Genomic DNA, 14,698 nt, shown 5'->3' with positions numbered 1-14,698 from the left:
TTTGGACATAAGGGCCCGCTGGTGTTCCAGATCCTCTTAAAAACCAAATTATTCAGTATTTTTATATTAAATCATATAGCTCTAATGTAAAAGGTTAGTTATAGTGTTGAAGTCACTGAGGATGATCATTCAGCCTCGCATACTGTATCTACACAGTTTACTACCTCATTCAGCTCAAATAAATAAATAAATAAATAAATAGGGTTCAACATAAACCATGGCCTGAACTATAAAAAGTTAGTTTCATGTCCATACTGCAGGCCTTCACCAACACGTTACAGTTCCTCAAAGTTCAACATTCTATGAAAACAGCAAACAGTTCTCGTCAGTGGCTAGCTACTGATATGTCGGGGCTACTTAAGTCTGGGTTTACTAAGCCAACTCAAACTGCTGGCACAATCCTTACAGATGTACCAGAGATACAAAAGGCAGACTATAAAAATCAAAATGGCAACAAACTGCAGGAATTTAAGTGTTGAGAAAATGACACATGACAAATGTACTGTGGTGCACAACGCCGGTTTCCTTAACTAGCCGACAAGTCAAGCTCGTCCATCCATGGTCTGGCCAAAACTGTATTTGTAACATCATCTGCTGTGGTGGTCTAACACTAGTTACCACAGTGTCTGCACTCTGTAAAAAGCTCATCTGTCATCAGTGTAATTAAAAGTGTCTGCTCGCCTGTTGTTGCTGCTGCTGGCTCTAATGAATAGCAGGGGGATAAATAACAGGTTTAGGACCTGCAGTCACTCTAACTGACCATCATGGCCGCAGGAGATGGTGTCAGATCTCACTGAGTGGACGATATGATGTCAGGACCCAGAAGCACCACTCTGTCTGATCAGATGCTACTTTAAAAAAAATGTGGAAAGGAAAAGGATTACTTTAAATGTGTGTCCATGGATATGTCGTGTGTGTGCGTGTGTGTGTGTGTGTGCGCGCGCACGCGTGCGTGTGTGTGTGTGTATATATGCACGTGTGTGTCAGGGCTGAGCACCTCGACTAGGGGCCCCTGGCAGGTGACTGGGCCTGATTCCATTAAGCAGCCAGTAATTTGGCCCACGCTTAATCAAATCAACTTTAATACCTCCAATCAAATTACAGCAGCCTCCTGTGTCCCATCACACTGAGCCACAGAAGAAGAGATGGAGGGATGGAGGGAGACAGAGAAACAGAGACAGGGAAGTAAGAGTAGACCAAAAGTACTCAAACATGCGATGTTGTGTAGAAGAGCGCTGGATAGAGGGGGTGGGGGACATCTGAGTGAGACAGGATGAGTATCAAGAGAGGACGGAGATGAGACGAGGTGAAGAAAGTAAGAAGTGAGGAGATCAGAGGGAAGAATTGCAGAGACGAAAAAGAAGTGGGAGGAAGGGATGAGACAGGGAAGAAAGAACAAAGGAAGCAGAGAGAAAGAGAGAGGCTACAGCCATAGAGGAAATTGATTGTGCTTTTCAGGAAAGTGGACCAACGAGTAAAATAATCACCTCCTCTCCTCATTGCCATCTTTACTGTGTGTTTGTGTGTGTGAGACAGATTATTAAAAATGATACTGGTGCCTTCAATTAAACATAAGTGTTGCGTTGTTTCTAATATGACAGATATGCTGTTTGTTCAGTTATGCATTTACCAATGAGTGCTGTCCTACAAGGACCCTGTAATGTCTGTGAGGAGGTGAACACTGATAGAATCCTGGTATCTGTGTGTTTAAAAAGGAATATCATTATACATGCTTATTTCACAAACATGTGAAACTTATATATGCAATGATTCACATAAAAATGGATGAGACATCTCAGTAAACAAAGCCACAAGTTCACACTTCATTCTGGTCCCAGGGGACAATTGTTTTGCAGGCCAAGAATAACACAGCACAAAGGACAACAGCAGTGCATGCAGATACCGAGGCTGGTAACTCCTTGAAACTGTTTAAAACATGCTTCACCTTTGACAAAAATACACTCACTTACAGGCTTGAGGAGTAAAGGTTTACATGTAATGAGATTATGTAATCTGGATACAAAAAAGGTAACTATTTCATTACAGTTACAGATAAAAAAGACAGAATCAGACTACAGATATCATTAGTAAAAATTTGTATTATTAGTAGGATTACAGATTTAAAATATAGAACCATATACTAACATGCATAGTGGCTATACTGAAAAAAAACAAAAAAACAATCAATCAAATCACATAAAACACCTGAAACAAGCTGCAATGATTTATCTATTAAATTAATCTGCATCTATTTTGATAATCAATCAATTGTTTTAAAACAAAGTCAAAATTCTCTGATTTCAGCTTCTTCAATGTGAATATTTTCTGGTTTCTTTACTCCTCCCTGACAGTAAACTGAATATCTTGAGTTGTGGACAAAACAAGACATTTGAGGACATCATCTTGGACTTTGAGAAACACTGATCAACAGTTTTCACCATTTTCTGATATTTGATGGACCAAACAACTATTTTTTTATAATTTACTTTCACAAACAGGCTTTGTAGTGTCTGTGGGGTCGCCCTGACTGTCAGCTATGTGAGTGAAATAATGCCATATTTCACTCTGTGCATCTGCTTTGTCAACAAGCTGTGGACAGTCAGCAGGACGAGCATTTGTTACATTAGCATTCTCTTGTTCTGCTTCTCACCATGAAAGTAGGAAAATGTTGCAGCTGTTGCATGTAGAGCAATGTGGCTGTCATTCATAAAGTATTTGTATGAATAAAAGGTGGTAAATTTAACAGCTGGGTACTGCAATACCTTACTAGTATCTGTATACCGTAGCGCACTCACCCAGTCAAAGTTGATGGACAACGTTTCCCAGATGGCAAACATTTAATGTGAATATGTCGACCATATTATCATTACTATGTTGTTGCTGCTGTTCACATTCCCCCTCACACAATTAAAAAAAATGTATCATTATTTTCAGGCTTTATACATGTAAATCTATAATAGGGCAGCACAATTATCAAAATTTTACTGAAATCGCAATATGGCTTTCTGCAATTTTCAAATAGTAGGAGGTGCAATATTGGTTAAAGGTAAAATGTGTCAAAAACTTTTAAATGAATGAATGTGGTGAGATGTCCTGTCCATCAGACTCAGACTACAGACTACAAACTTAAGTCAACATCTTTGTTTAGTTCAGATTCTGGTGAAAAAAATCACACCATAGTCATTTTAACACATTTTTCAATCAAAAAAAGGATAATGATGTAAAAATGATCATTACCTCCAATATTGCAAATCATGTCACAATTGCAATATCAGCCAAAGCAATCACAACAACATATTTCGTCAAAATTGTTTAGCTCTTATGTATATAAATACCTTGTAATGTTTTATTTTAATTTAATATATTTATATTTTATTCTATTATGAATTTGACTAATTAATTATCTATATACGTGCTATGTGTGTGTAGCATGAAGGGACTGCAACTCTTATTTCATGGTGCAACCCTGTGTTGTATCATGGTAAATAAATTAATTGATATGGTGAAAACAAGACAGGTCTGGATGTATGACCATGATGTCTCAGCATGCATAGGGAGTGTGATTTGTGGCAAGCTTGTGGTAGCTAGCACACTAAACACAGTTAAGAATTTACTATGTTGTACAATACGAAACAAAAATTTATAGTACATTTTTATGTAGATGATATTCAATTATTTTTCCAGTTTTGTCAAGTTGAGCAGAGAGGAAGTTTCATGAAACAATGTTATTCATTAATCAACAATCCAGACCATTTTTAGTAGTAAAGGTTTGAGGTGTGACTGTTGTGGGTTCCTTCCCACTGCCTCTAACAATGGTTGAGGTTGTCAAAGATAATGCAGAAAGGTATATTATGATAAAAGAGAGGCTGTATGGGTAAAGGTTTCCCATTTAATCATCTGTGCTCCACCTGGTTGTACAGCGTAATATTTCACTCACATATCCCCCCTGAGGTTGCAGGTGAGATGTTGTATTAAGCCTCAGCTATATACTGAAGATCCAATTCCATAGCATAATCATTCTTGGGAAATCATTCCTCATTTATTGTGATACCTGAAGAGCCCTGCATCCTAATTACCAGGAACATGTCTTTTCCAAACCTATCCAATCACTGAAAGAAAAGCCTAGAAATGCACTCCCCTGCTCTATAGGCAATGTAGTGCTCTTTGATCATGTGTAGGTGTTTCTTGAATTAATTAGTAAAGCCAACCAGCAACAAGACAATGGCAATGTAGCAAATACCTTGTCAGAAATTCTCCATTTCGGAACTGAAGATGCTTATATTTTCTGTAACTGTCATTTAGGATACCACTAAAAGAACAGTTTTGAGGTGTAGGAAACTACACAATGCACTGCTGTGGACAGGACAGGAAGGCAGCAAAATCTATTTCAGACATGAAATAGAGAGAAGAGAGATGAGAGACAAAATTGCATTTTTTTTTTTTTTACATTTTTTTGTAAATTCATTAAAAATCAAAGGCAACGTGTTACACAGAGAACAACACCACACTCTGTTCTGAGTGTTCTAAGTAACCGTACCGTACCAAAATAACTCAAAATTACAAATATATTTTACTTGTAGATGAAGAAGTGCATCTGGGGCATATTTCACAAAGAAGCAAAATGTTTTTGGAGGGCAAATTCAGTCAGTACAAAATTCTAAAATAACAGTGCACAGAGCAGTGATCACACTGACAAACGTGTCCTTTTCAGTACCCATGGAAAAATTTAAAAAAGATGCAAAAATTGATTGGTGGAACTTGCGGGAAGCTGCAATAACTAGTCAAATTTGCGGAAATTCCAAGGTCACAGAGAATTCACAGGTATTGATTATATGTGTAAATTGTTGGGAGCAACATTGCAACTTCATAGACAGACTGGAAAGGGTGACATGATCAGATTTAAAGATAGAAAAGAGGTGGAAAAGAGGTGCTCTGGTCAGCTGCTGACCCTGGCACCTCTTCCCCTTGGACATCCAGTTCTCTCATCCAGTCTTCTCCGAAAACTGGATCACACTCCTCAAGTTGCACTCACTTAAACCTCCTTTCCTCACTACAACCAGGTATTTTCAACACTTCTCCCAGCAGGTGTGTGGAACCACAGCCCTGGCGGGGCAAGATGAATTGTTGCAGCGCCTGGATGTATCTCAGCACCACTTTTACTAAACCACATGTAGCAAATGTTAATGAGAGTTCCCAAATGCCAGCACACAGAGGAGATGAGCCTGTTAAACACACAGTTACTGATGAATAACAGCAAGTGCAGCTATGAGACCAATGAGATCACTGCAACTAACAGAAAGTTAAAGTGGAGGGGAAAGAAAAGAGGACATAAAGAAAGACTGACTGCAAGCTTAACCCGTGGGGTGTACCACGGCTGAGACCAGGAACAGGAAAAATAAGGAATTATGCTGAGGGTAGAAACAGGAAGAGCAAGAAATAGGACTGTATGTGGATAGGAAAATAAATAAGACAAACAATAAAGTGAAAACATGAGAAAATCAGGAGAGGGAGGAGATCCAGTGAAGAGAGTGTGCATTATGTATATAGAGATAGAAAGCCCAATAAAAAACAGAGAAAAGTGGAGGGAGATTGCTGATGGGAAGGACGTAAAAATGAAAAACGACTAACTGTAAAGCCTGCAAAATAAGAGACAACACAGAAAAAAACAAACACTCCTACAAACACACACTGCCACAAACAACAAATGCATGCATAAATAATCACAAAGAGCACAATGCTTTACTTCCAATTTGTGTTGATTTAAGAAAATGTAAGAAGTCGTAAAAGGTGACAAAGATGTAAAGCCACATCATAAAAATCCATCATGTCATATGCAAAATCATTCCCGCTCTGGGATGAAGGGAGGAACTCATTTGCTGTTTGTTCAGGGATGGATAGGTGTTATTTTGTAGCAGAGGAGTCACTGTTTGGTTTGTAGTTTGGAGAGAAGAAACACTATGAAAGTTCCTGATGTGTGGGTGGTTGGGGAAGGGCGTAGGAAAGACATGGAGTCTGGATTTTACGGTAATGATGAGAGCTGAGCTGAGAGGATGTCAGCTGTTAATGCTGGAAACGCAGCTTCCTCACCAGCAGTAATCTCGTAGATTACATCTTGTTTAATTGGTAGCTCCTTCGCTGGGAGTAATGGGCCTTTTTATTTTCAGATGTGTACATGCTGCTGGGTGATGCTGGCTACTGATGAGATCCTATCTGACTTGACTTGTCTTGCCTCTAAGAATATTTTACAGATACCGTGATGACTGTCTATACTGTTTGGATCATCCCTCTCATCTCTTGTGGATGTGGTTTACCATCAGATGGAAAATGAGGCTCAATTGCACGACCATGAGGTGGAATCAGGGGCTTGTCCCTAACTTAAAGGGATATGGATTATCTGAAGTGTGGTTGTATGAGATACTTATACTTTCCTTAGTATCAGTGTAGGAAGCTGAACAACATATTGCTGTGTACAGGGTCAGCAGCTAAACATGTTTTAGACACCTAAAAAATCCAAATCAGTTTAAATGTATATTCAGAATATTTTCATCACTTTATCTCACTATGAGACAGACCGACATATTATTAATTCTGTTTTTTTTTTCTTGAAGGAGGCCCTGAAATGACTAGTGTTATTGTGTTCTAGTGTTCTAAGATGAAATTCACCATGTAAATCACCAGCTGAGAATGAATGGAGTCAGAGAAATGTGAGCTTGCATTCAGACTGAAAAGAACGCTGGGCGTGTTGTTTTAAGTACTGGTGAGAAAATGGGACGATATCGGATTAACGCATGTATAAACTAGTCAAACAGCAAAGCACTGCTCAATAGTTTGAAAACCTCAAAGACAGGATTTTACATCTGGGGAAAGTTAGCACTATTTTATCTTTGGTTTATCTTTATGTTTGCCAGGTAAACTGCAGAAATACAGTGTTCACTTTACGAAGTAATCTATCAGGAATGTATGCTTGCATGTGTTTGAGCGGCCAGTGTAACGCCTTGCAGATGATGTTGAGTTGCATCAAAACTTGAGCCCCTCTCGACTGTTTTTCCTGATGATGCTGCGGATGATGAGCGGGCTGCAGGGCTAAAGTCAGTCTGAGCAAGGCCTGAGAGCTCTTCTGATGGAAAACATATGTTGTTTTCTGTCAACACCTCCCACATAACAGCCTGTACTTTGTGCACACGATTGCCATCTGAAGTGTAATTTTAAGTGTTACCTACTGTTTTCCACTTACACGCTTAAGTACATGGGATTGTGTCAAAACACTTTGGAGCACACAGCAGTGCTGCAGCTGAATGGATCCAGTGGAGACACTGCTGCTGTTTTGCTGCTGATGTGATGCTCTTCCGCTGCATGGTGGGTGAGATGAGGTGTCAGCCTCTCAAAACTCTCAAACTGTAGGAAGAACTGTTTCAAATAGATGTCACAAGTCAAAAATTACATCAGGGAAATGATTGTGCAGTTGGGTGGCATATCTATTCTCTCAAATGCCTTCAGATTTATGTTGGTGTACAGTTTCGAATGAATTTGACCAATAACACATCAGGAAGCATCGCATGATTGGGTAATGCTGATGTGTGAGTGAAGAAGAGATCTGTCAATCGTATTTCCAGAAGCTTACAGGACTTGAAATGTTAGGCAGCAGTTTGTCTCTCTTTATTTCAGATAACAGTGATGATGGAACTGTCTTTGGAAGCAAAAATGTATGGAACTCTTGTACACTAGATCATCTGTGTACAAGCATTACTAAGCGCGTAATACTGCCTCTAAATACAGGAGGTATATCTGTCTAGGACATAGGATTCTGTGCGCTGGGGTATCTCTCTTTTGAGATCTTCTGCTGGCTGATTTTCACAGTCTCACATATCTCCATCTTTATGGTTGACTGTCCTTACTTTTTGAAGACCCACAGTATGCAGAATGGCCGTTTCAGTTCTCGCCCTCGTTTATTGTGCCAGGTCCACATAAAAGCTTGATTGTAGCCATATACTGCAGTATGCTTGGCTGTGTGTTATGGCCACTGATCTTTATGTCTCTCTGCACAGGAGGAAGACCCCAACCTCAGCAAAACATCGGCTACATCGGCATTCATGCCTGTGGTGTGAGTGTGTGTGTGTGTGTGCGTGTGTGATAGAACTCTCTGCCGCCGCCACCACCAGTCCATCTGCATACATTTTCCCAGGGGATGCATACAATAGGAACACTTAAATGAGGCATGCATAAATGGATGAAGCCCCTCTCGCGTCATACACACGGCCCCGTGTGTTTTCCTGGTTGCATGTGTTTTATTCTCCCCTCTACATGCCTGGTGGTGACAGTTTGGTAATTGAAAGTGAAATGGAGAAAAATAAAGAAAGAGAGGGTGGGGATATGAAGATGGAGAGGGATGAGGAGGGAGGCGTCAGACACAATTAACCCCTGGAATAATTCAGGGATCAGATGTGCTGTAAACACCTGAAATGGGAAAAAAGAGGAGGCAGGGGATGGGTGAGGAGTGAAAGGGTTGAGACAAAAGAGTGTAACATGATAATGTAATGAGTCCCACTGTGGGTATGTGGATCAAAGCATGCGCTGCATTTGTGTGTGTGCATGCTTCTGTGGATCTCTACTGCATTTGAGTACAAATCTCTCTGTAAACATCTGAATTCCTCCATGTCCAATTGACAAGTGGTGAGCTGCCATCTCTGGGCGGGTGAACTCTATTTCACGGGTTAGTGCTACAATGAACAACAACAGCATCTAGCCTCTTGGCTTCATGAAACACGGTGCACACACACACCCTCCACCTCACAAATACTCCATTTTCAGTTCCATCTCAGCAGCGCTATCTCCGGCAAAGCCACTGCTCCAGGCCACGCGGGGAACCTCTCCAAAAAACAACCCAAGCCAGATGAAGCTTTTCAGGGAATTACGACCAGAGCACATCTGGTCTACCCTGAAGGCCAGTAGGCTACCTACTCTATCTATCTGGACCTTCCAGTACCCTCAAGACTTGCAGAGGAAGGAGAACACAGGAAAGGAACAAGCATGACAGGTAGCAGAAGCAAAAAAAAAAAAAAACATACAAAAATTCAACACTTCCCCCCAGGGATCAATAAAGTATTTCTGATTCTGTCTCTGACCAACAACTTCACCAGAAAAAAGTAAAACATTGTTCATTAACAATGTAGCTGCTGGCATGATACAACCCTAATTCCAAAAAAGTTGCTGTTTAAATAGTAAATAAAATCATAATGTAATGATTTGCAAATAATTTTCAACTTGCATTCGATTGAATACAACAAAAAGACAAAATGTTTAATGCTCAAACTGATAAACCTTTTGTAAATATGCATAAGTGCATGCATAGTTGGGACTGGGGCAAAAAAAGAAAGAAAGATGTGGAATACTCAATAAATACTTGTTTGTAACATTGCAAAGGTAAACAGGTTGTTATCCTTATTGTAATAGGTGATAGTGTCATGATTGGGTAATAAAGGGGCATTCCTGAAAGGCAAGCATGGATGAGGAGAGGACAGTTTTATAAATTGTCCCAACTCTTTTGGAAATAAGGTCAGATAATAACTGTGTGTTAATATGATATGCAAGTTCCTGAGTGAGTCTATAATTCACTTTTATATACTAATATTCAAATGTTTTCATAAATGTAAATCTGCATGGGCCACATTTAGAATCGGTTCCAGTTGAGAACCAGTTCCAGTTCCAGAACTTCTGTATCTCTTGTCAGACAACAGCAGGGTGAATAAGCTGTGACTGAGGTGGATGTCTCTTGTGTCTTTGGGCTCTGCGTAGGTACCTCCCCTTCCTGATATCACTGATGTTCAGTGGATGAGTACCAATGATGTTCTGGGTGGTTTTAATGAGTAGCTGCAGTTTTTCTGTCTAGGGCTGTGCACATCCCAAAATGGCAGTTATTGATGTTTCCAGTCAGAATGATTTCTGTTGCTCCACTGTAAAAGTTAATAAGAACTTGGCACAGGAACTGTGACTTCGTAAAGGACCCTTGTGTAAAATTTAATGGCATCTAGTGGTGAGCATGCAGATTGCCAACACCTCACCTCCCTTTTCACATCCAAGTGTGTAGGAGAACTGCAACTGAACTTGTGAAAAACATGACAGGTCATATCCAGAGCCAGTTTGGTTTGGTTTGCTTGTTCTGGACTCTAGAAACACAGTGGTGCAACACGGTAGCCTGGAAGAGGACTTGCTCCCTCTGTAGATATAAAAGATTCATTCTAAGGTCACAAAAATAGATTGTTATTTCAGGTAATTAAGGCATACATTAATGAAAACATACAAATGAATGCTATGTTCCATTTCTACCATATTCTGCCAATGGATCATTGTTAATCTTACAATCTGGACCTTCAGCTTTCATAAGAATTACAGTTGTTGTAATGTGTAATGTCCACTACGATCAGTCTCTTATACATCTCAGGTGTGACTGAAATATAAAGTATAACACTTCAGTCAAACTAAATAAGCAAGTTTTAATAAAAGCAGAGAGAACGTGGAGTCTCATTCCACTGGTCTCTTGTAGAAATGCACTGAGCTTAGGAGGAAGATTTCAGTCCATAGAGGCAGACACACACAAACACCTTCAGTGCCTCCACACTACTTCCAGGAGTGCTAAAATTGCTGAGCTGAGAATAATCTAAGCTAGCATTTTCAGCTTGTGTCAGTAGCAGAAGGAAACAATGCAAGACTAATGGGCGGGTGGTAGAATAAGTGAGTGTGCATGCACATTTGTGTGTATGTGTGAGTGTGCATGCATGTGAGAATGCATGCATCTTTGTGTGCTTGTGTATTTGCATGCACAACAGTCTTCCAGCAGTTGTTACCTTAATGCTAACTCAGGCTAATGTATTCAGGATACCTTGAATTAATGCACCTTCCATGGAGCTTGAGGTGGAGTTTCTGCTAATTCAGGCTAAGGTGTTAGCTTACTAGCATATGGCAGGCCATAAAGGGAGAACACTGTTTGGTGGATGTAAAATGCACAGACACAAATCCCCAAAAGTAAAGTCCCTTGACAACTCCCCTTATGTCCAAGCACTCCAGCCACTGTATCACTTTAACATCCGGATTAATCAGCCTCATCATTATGGGCACATGTGTCCACTAAAGAGACACAGACACAGGAGAGAGAAGTGATATTTTCAAAGACTGAGTTTGTTACTGTACTAAGTTAGCACAATTTAATAAATAATAAAACAATATTTGCAGCCATGATAAACTGCTTTTTAGTGACATGGTTTGTGCAGTAGCATAAGATGTTCAACATACAACTGAAATTATATTTTGTATTTGGCCTGCTACAGCAGACTTGTATTCATAAATGTATAATAACCTGAAATTAAGAATTGTTCTGTTTTTTGACCTTAGGTGAAGCCCTTTACATCCACAGAGGGCATGGATCCTCTTCCATGAAGTTGTACATATGCAGTAAAATACCCCCCAGCACACACACACACACACACACACACACAAAGCATTTAAGCTGTTCTTTAGAGACAAAATTAGTCCTTTGCATGTTAAAGGTGTTAGAATTTTTGTTACAATGTTTGGAAAAATTACTAAAATGATCAAAGGAATGTATAAAAATAACAGATTTGACGTTATTGACAACAACACCTATGTACTGTTTTGCAGAGAAATATACTGATGTTAGTAAGCTTACCAGCTAGCCCCAGCCCATCCTGTCTTGTAATACCACTTTGTGCCTCAAGAGACAACAGAGAGTCACAGTACAACATGAGAGGATGAAGAAGCAGTGGTGCACCGAGGGTGAGAAACCATGTACGGCAGCAATGAAAGAAGTGATAGAAACAGAAGCCAAACAAGTGTTCACACTGGTGTTGCGATTCACTCTCGCAGACAATCCTGACAAGTAAAGTGATAAAGTTTGACGTTGACCTAGTAAGTAAGCAGCTGTTAAAGCGATGGTTGGCTATTTAACGAGAGCTCATGAAGGTAGTTAACTATATAATGTTATTGACAGTGTCAATATGTATGCTAGTAAGCTGTTTGTTGAAAGAAATATTTATGGACAGACTGTCTTTTAGTGTCTCTTACAATAAGGGTTGACACTCCAACTTTCTGCTGACAAGCTGCCACCAGTTTCTTTGGAGAATGAATTCAACAGGTTGCCAATTCTTACATACATCTCCTGAAATAATTGATTTATTCAATGGGAAAGTTTTAGGTGAATTTTTCATTACAGTGTAGTGAGACGTTGCACCAAAATGAACACATAAACTTCCTCTTACCTGTAGTGCTATTTATCTGTCTAGTTAGTCTAGCTGTCCAGTTATCGAGAGCAATGGGCTTGTGATGCTCAAAGTGCCAAAGAAATACTTTTGAAAAACTCAACAGCAATGTCTCTGTGAGAATCATGACCCATTGCCTCAAGATAAACCACAGACTTTGTTGTGAGCAGTTTCATGTAGGAACTATGTTCTTTGTATAGTATGAAGACAGTATATCCTGTGAAACTGCTCAGAACAAGGGTTGTGGTGTATCAGGTCAAGATTTCTGTGCTTTGAGGAGCCGGACCAAGTGCTGTTTATTTCCAATATATTTGAAAGACAGCAGAAAGAAAGATTCTGAAAATATGTCTTTTTGATTTTGGGATGAATGTTTAATTTTGGAGGAATGTATGAACATCATCATTGATTTTTTTTTATGCAATCGCACATTACTAGCTCCAGTCAAAAATGTCAGTGTCAGACTAATACAAACACAGTTTGTCTTACACACACACACACACACACACACACACACACGCACACACACTGCATGTACCTAAGTGACACATAGCCACAGTCTATTTACAGTGACTGAAGGTGAATTTATGGGTCGTATGCTGAGAACTTACAGGTTCTTTGTTGTAAACATGGAGCCCCCCAATTCAAGCATCATTGCAACCGTAAGCACACACACACACACACACACACACACACCAGCATTCACCCCAATAGTAAATCAATTCAAAGTTGTCAGTGTGTGTGTGTGTTTGTGTATGAATGTTCTGAATGAATTATGTGTGTTTGATGGCAAGCAAGGAAGAGGTTTAGCAAGGGAGGAGAGTGAAGCATAATAGTGGCTTGTGTCAGTTTGTGTGTGTGTGTGTGTGTATGTGTGTTGGGGCGTGTGTTGTGAGATGGACACAAAGCAATAGGGAACAAATAACCCATTAGGTGGTCATGCTAGACTCTCAGGGGCAGCAGTGTGTGTGTGCATGAGTTTGAAAGAGAGAGACTGTGTGTGTCTGTGTGTCAGAGATGGAGAGAGGACTCTCCCTGTGTGACATGATTGGTACGCATAAAAAGCCCCATTCTGCTGACAGTCGCAGAAAGACAGAACAGTGACATACACACACACACATTCACACCCCTCCTCCACTCGCTCGTCCTGCTGCCGCCGCTTTATTGATTCTTAATGACACCAGAGTCACTGTCATGGATCTGCTGTGACCACTCTGCTGCCTCTGTTTCATTATATGTGGAGAGAAAGAGGCAGAGAGACAGAAAAAAGGGGTGTGTGTGAGGCTGTATGTGTGTGTCTGCCTGTGGAAACACAGAAACCCCTATAAGCTCTCTAATTGTGAAATCTCACTATCTTAATTAATAACACTAAAATATAAAGTAATTTAGGATGACATATCCTCCTAAAACTGTGAACCACTCTCCAGCATTTTGTGGGTGAAAAATCTGTTTACTGCTCAGTGATGACTGAATTCATCTCTCGTCCCCAAACAGAGAGCTCTCGCTGCTAAATTGTTCACACATCAGCAGACTTTTAGCTAAATGATTAATGTAATTTGGTTTATCATAATTACTTCCTCCACTCTGGCCAAATGAGCAACAGGGTAGGTCTGTCAGCTCACCCAGCACACACACTCATTACAGAGAGTTTTGACTGCTATCAGACGATAAATCCACTCCACATGCTGCTGTAAACACTGGCGGGATACACTGATGCAGAGCAAATACTGAGCTTTTATTCCAAAACTGATTTGGATGAGTCAGCAGTCAAGGCTTCAGTCAAATGTTGCACAATTGTGAAACAGAAAAAGTCATTTGGTGGGAAAACACTGACTGGCAACCACACTGAGTATCCATCTACAGTAAAGACAGTTTACACACCTTTCAAAATCTTTTGCTAATTTTAAAGATTTTTCTGTTTTTTTCTTGTTTTTTTGTGGTTCAACACATCATTGTATCTTTTAGTTTGTGTGAAACTCCAAATGTGGATTAAAAAATCCTAAAATTCAAACCAAGAGTCTGCATTTTAACACAGTTTCATTTCAAATTCAGGCATGCATGATACTGACAAATTGTTGTAAGTGTCACATATGATCATGCAGACTTTTACAACTTAATCGTGAGCTTGAAACTAATTAAAAATCATATCAGTGTTACTACACATCAAAGAGAGTGGTAAATCTGGAAGAGGGATGCAGAAAGCATTGTAAAAAACAAACTATAAGATTACGTCTGAGGTACATTCACCAAATGTAGAATACCTCCCCATAAAAAGCCGATCATTTTAATCTATGCAGAGAACTGCAATATTACTGAGTGAGTGCTGTTTATACTACCCCCACCTCACAAATGAGAATGAAGCTCTAAACCTGCTTTATGACATGAAAACGCATATCCAGCTGCTGCATTTCTCATTGTTGGTTTCTTTGATC

This window comes from Lutjanus erythropterus, chromosome 17, assembly GCF_056507025.1.
Source record: "Lutjanus erythropterus isolate fLutEry1 chromosome 17, fLutEry1.hap2, whole genome shotgun sequence".
In the NCBI taxonomy this organism is placed as follows: domain Eukaryota; kingdom Metazoa; phylum Chordata; class Actinopteri; order Lutjaniformes; family Lutjanidae; genus Lutjanus; species Lutjanus erythropterus.
Note: the sequence above shows the minus strand (reverse complement) of the source record.